Below are 5,133 nucleotides of genomic sequence, written 5' to 3' on the forward strand. Positions count from 1 at the left end.
ACACCTTAAAACAATCATAGAAAACATGCAAAGGAGGGCTGAACAGGGCACTTTCGGAGGCAGGTTCGGCGGCCGAAAGGCCCTCCAGAGCTGAAAGTCATGCACCTTCGGCGGCACTTTCGGCGGCCGAAGGTTCCCTCCAGAGACGAAACTCATGCATGTTCAGCGGCACCTTTGGTGGCCGAAACTCCCTTCCAGAGCCGAAAGTCCACTTTCGGGGGCAGGATTCGGCAGCCGATACATGCTACCATAGGCAGGTTCGACGGCCGAAAGAGCCTTCGGCTGCCGAACCTAGTTTCTCCCAAAGGGCAGAAACTTGGTTCCAACATGCACAAACGCCTCCCAACTCATTCAAACATGCATTTTCCTATTCTACAACATGCATACTCAAGCATATAAGCTCCTAGGGGCTTCAAACTATCCTAAACCCCATCTACAACACATCAAACATGTATATCCAACATACATTGCTCATAAACACACATTTAACCAAAAACTCAATAAAAACCTACACATGCATTTCTACCCCAAGAAACTTCATAAAACTTACTTAAAACATGAAAGGAACTATGGATCTACTCTTACCTCTTGTAGAACGAGAGGAGAGATGATCCGACTCGGAGATGGGAGAGATCCGCACTTTGGTCTCCAAGTTTCCAAGACTTGCTCTTTTTTTGCTCAAATCTCTTCAAATCAACATAAAGCTTGTTAAAACAGGAAAGATCGGAGGAAAAACATCAAAAACGAACCAAAGGAGAGCATGAACTCACCGTGGCCGAAAATGGGGAGAAAACTCGCCCGTTTCGGCCATGGAACTCTTATATAGGGCTGACAGACCACCTTTCGGCAGCCGAACGTGCCCCCTCATCTCATGCAAGTTCGGCGGCCGAACATGAGGTTCGGCGGCCGAACCTTTGAGACTTGCGGAAGCCTAACTTGCCCCCCTAAACCATCCCGCGTTCGGCGGCCGAACCTGGAAATGCCTCCTTGGTCTTTTTTCATACAAAACTCAATTTCCTTTTTACTTAAAACATAAAATACATTAAAACATTTTATAAAAACATGATTTTACCCTTCTAGAGGTTTCCGACATCTGAGATTCCACCGGACGGTAGGAATTCCGATACCGGAGTCTAGCCGGATATTACAAAAACTGTCAGAACAAAGAAATGAAGAAAACTAAAGTATAGACAGAAATCGGAAAGGACAACTTACCATAAGGAGCATCTCCCTGATAATATCTCCTAGCTCCCCCCGAGGGCGAGATCGGAATGCCGCCTGCTCACGAGTGGAGCTGGCCAGAAGGCCAGTGAGAGCAAGCAAGCGAGGGTCTGAGGCTTCCGTGATCCCGCCAAACATCCGCTCCTGGATTAACTCAGCTACCATGCTTGCCGAGGACTGGAGAGTAATGTCCTCTGCATTCAGGATGTCGTTATCTGGGGCAGACAGCAGAGGCACCACAAAAGCCTTCTCTTTTCCAATAGCAGGCAGGGCCGAAGCCGGCCTTTGTGAAGCACGAGATCTCTTAGGAGCAGGGGCAGGTGCATCAGAAGGAGGAGGACGCTTACTCCCGACCTCCTTTGCTACGACCTCATCATCAACTGGACTGGGTCCTATGCCCTCAATGACAGAGGCAACTTCAGTAACAGCCCCCTGAATATCTCCCCCTGCCAGGCTGGTCTCTTTCTCGCCCTCTGGGGCGTTGACATTGGCAGGGTGTGTCCTAGACACCTCCTCGGAAATACCCTCAGAAGGCACAGCCAGATCCTTTCTCGCCAGCCCGATGTCCTCAATCGACCCGGTGGCAATTTGGGGAGCCCCCCTGCCCAGAAATCGCAACTTGCGTAGATTTTGGAGCCTGGGAAGATTGATTGGCCGAGCTCGGCCTGCTACGGTTAAATGGCCTGAAAGATTTGGTACTTCGAGAGCTCAGCTTAGGAGCTCGAGAAGAAGCTGGGGCAGGAGGTCGGCTAACCATCCTGGAAGAAATAACCCGGGCCACTTCTTCAGTAGCCTCTGAGACACGTCGCCCAGCTCGGAGGGCGTCCAGTGCAGCGTTCATGCTCTCCCTAGATAGAACTAAGTTCTTCGGAGGCTTAATTTGGTCCATCTCAATGTCAGAAGCTACAAAAAATACAAAATTAGAACGGGTTAGCATAATCCCTAGTAGAAATCACAAAGAAAAAGTAAAACAGTTGGACAAAGCACAATACCCGCATCCTGGACATCCTTAAGATTACAGGCAAACATACATTTCTCGACGTCGTACTTCTTGCCTACAGAAGTCAGACGAAGAAACCCAACCTGTTCAGTAAGGCTCAACTGGGGCAGGTCGTTACAACCCAGAGAGACCCCTTCCCAGGGGAGATTGAGCTCCCAAGCCAACCCCGTATTCTTCTTCAACTCCACCACTAGAAACCCCTCTACCCAACCCTTGATGGAGTCTTTGTAACCCGTGAAAATGGACAACCCTCCGCGAGGGGCAAAATAATAAAATCTCTAGCTCGATTTGACTAGCCGAAAAAAGCTAACGAACAGGTGAACTGTGGGTGTAAACCCCCAGCTCAGACACGCAGATTCAAAGCAAGACATGAAAAGAACGGAGTTAGGGGTTAGCATTCGAGGGGTGATCTCGAAATATTGGAAGACCTCTTTAAAGAAAGAAGAAAAGGGGAAGGACAGACCCTATTCCCTCTGTTTGAGGAAGAAGACTAAACTAACGTCCCTTTGAGGGTCGATTAAGCCAGGGGGAGAAGGATCAGGAAGAACAATCCTCTCATTATGGTAAGGAGCCCGGATGTGGTAAAGAGGGGTATCCAGGTATTCCCTAGAGATGAAATTCCTAATGTTAGACGGGGTGATGCTAGACTCTAGGTTGACGACATCGGGGAGACTAGAACTATCCATGGAGGAATAAGAAAGCGTACCTGAAACACAGTAAAGATGGATAAGCAGAAGAAGAAGGCAAAGGAGAACAGAGAGCAGAAGAGAAGCAAGCTTTCCAAAAAGACAGAGAGAATTCGAAATGTGAAACAATAAAGAGCCGAAAAGATGTTTTGAACAGTTTTGCCCTTTGGCGGCACGGTCATGATGACTCTCGGTATTTACCCCCTCATCAGCCAGACAATAACTGACGAGAAGGTAAAAGGGCAATTGATATCCGCTGGATCCCTCCGCCCTGGCCTGGGGCCAAGCCCAGGATATCAGCCCAGTACTTAAAGGCCCTCAGGTCTTCCTTATGATCCAAGCCCAACCCGCCAGACCGCCAGCCTTGAAGACCGGACTCCAGTCAGATTCTCCAATCAGGCCGGCCCAGCTCATTCGGCCCAATGAACAGATCCCCTCTGGGCCTAGCCTTATCCTTATCTTCTGACCCAGCTCGGAACCCATAAGGAGTTCAGCCCATTCGCTTTGTGGGACCATCCGCATGCGTACCTGGGGAGAATCAAGGGCCGTTATGGATGGGACAGAGATCTGATTCCCTCGTACGTCCGTATCAACGTAGCAGGGACAGGTGGTCCAATGATACATGTTATGTTATACGTCACTAGCAGCCAAAAGGAAACATATAAAAGGAGAAATACTCTCCTCTAGGTCTAAGGTTTTTTTTCCAGTCTTATAGAACCCATTGTAAAATCCTATTTTCTGGATCTCAGATCATCAATAACTGATACAGGCAGAAGACCAAGGATTTGGTGAATTGTTCGCTTTGGTGAATTGTTCGCTTTGCCTTCATGCTTCAAGTGTACAGGCAAAAGACCAAGGATTTGTCTATGCAAGATGATCTTCAATCGCATGTTTTTGACTCGAGTGAAAATCATGTAAAGATAGAGTTGATACCACATTACACCACATCACACCACTACAGATTTTACTGCTCCTTCAGATGGTTCAGCAAATTAATAGATTTGTTCTTAATTTCAGGAACATTGTTAAGTACTATAGATTTGTTTTAAACTTTCAACTTTATAAATAATTTTAATTATTTGTGTGTAAGAACATGAATTATAATGATTATGAATTACGTTTAATTTATATTAAATTTATTTTTTAGTTATAAATTATTTAGATTATACAGGAAATATCTAAATAAAAATAGGAAATTATTTTGTTGACGATAATGAATATTATTGAAAATATTAATAATTTTGCGATGGATTTGATAAAATAATCCTAATGTTTGCGACGGATTTGCGAGGACTTTTATTAAAATGGTTTTAATATTTTGGATGAATTTTCGACTGTAATTTTTTGTCGCTAATTATTTTTGATAGATTAGCGATAGATTTGCCATAAGACGAATTTAGAATTCCTGATGCATTTAGCGACGAATAAAATTTGTCGCAAGTATTATCAATGGAATTATCCATCAAAAGGCCGTCGCAAATTTTTTTGACGGAGTTCAGATCCATTGAAAATCCGTTGGAAAAAATTAGCGACATGACTTTAAGCGACGGATCTTACTCTTATCGGAAATCGATCGCTGATACTATCAACGACGAAAAGTCTATTTTTTTTATAGTGATTAAAGACCTTGCTAGCTCTTTACAGGAGGTCATTTTCATGTCTATCAGAAGATCTTCTGGCAATTAAGCAACTCATTTTTTTGCTTCTAAATGTCTCAAACACTGCCTTTAGATACAACCTTTTAACTCAAATAAACTTTGGACTTCACTCCTTTATTTATGGTGAAGGTTTTTCATTTATGAGAGAAAAAAAACACTTTAAATGTAGTATGCATAGTTAAAGAAAAGATTTATTCACTGAACTAACCCAAATATTTACACATAGTGCTCTTGTTTTAAGTTGGAAAAAATAATCTTATTATTTATTATAGAGATCATAAAAAAATTATTTAATATGTAATTAAACAAATGCCACGCCTATATTTTGGGAAAGATGAGTAGAAGAGTCGCATCCGACCTTAGCTCAGTTGGTAGAGCGGAGGACTGTAGTTGTTCCAAGCAGAAGATCCTTAGGTCGCTGGTTCGAATCCGGCAGGTCGGATTTTGTTCTTTTTGCTTATATTTATTCATTTGAAAATTTACGTTTGGTTCAAATTAAATGTTAATGTTTAATTAAAATAATTAAAAAAATTTTCAATTAAAAAAATACAGATAAAATCATTAGGTT

At 43.4% G+C, this 5,133-nt stretch overlaps 1 non-coding gene across 1 annotated transcript; it reads left to right on the top strand.

Annotated features, from left to right (window-relative positions):
• Nucleotides 1-4,918: 4,918 nt before the first annotated feature.
• Nucleotides 4,919-5,007, top strand: TRNAY-GUA. The gene is given in 2 exon segments: nt 4,919-4,955; nt 4,972-5,007. It is a non-coding gene; the product is annotated as a tRNA-Tyr (tRNA).
• The last annotated feature ends 126 nt before the right edge of the window (nt 5,008-5,133 follow it).

This window comes from Manihot esculenta, chromosome 9 (genome assembly GCF_001659605.2).
Source record: "Manihot esculenta cultivar AM560-2 chromosome 9, M.esculenta_v8, whole genome shotgun sequence".
Lineage (NCBI taxonomy): Eukaryota > Viridiplantae > Streptophyta > Magnoliopsida > Malpighiales > Euphorbiaceae > Manihot > Manihot esculenta.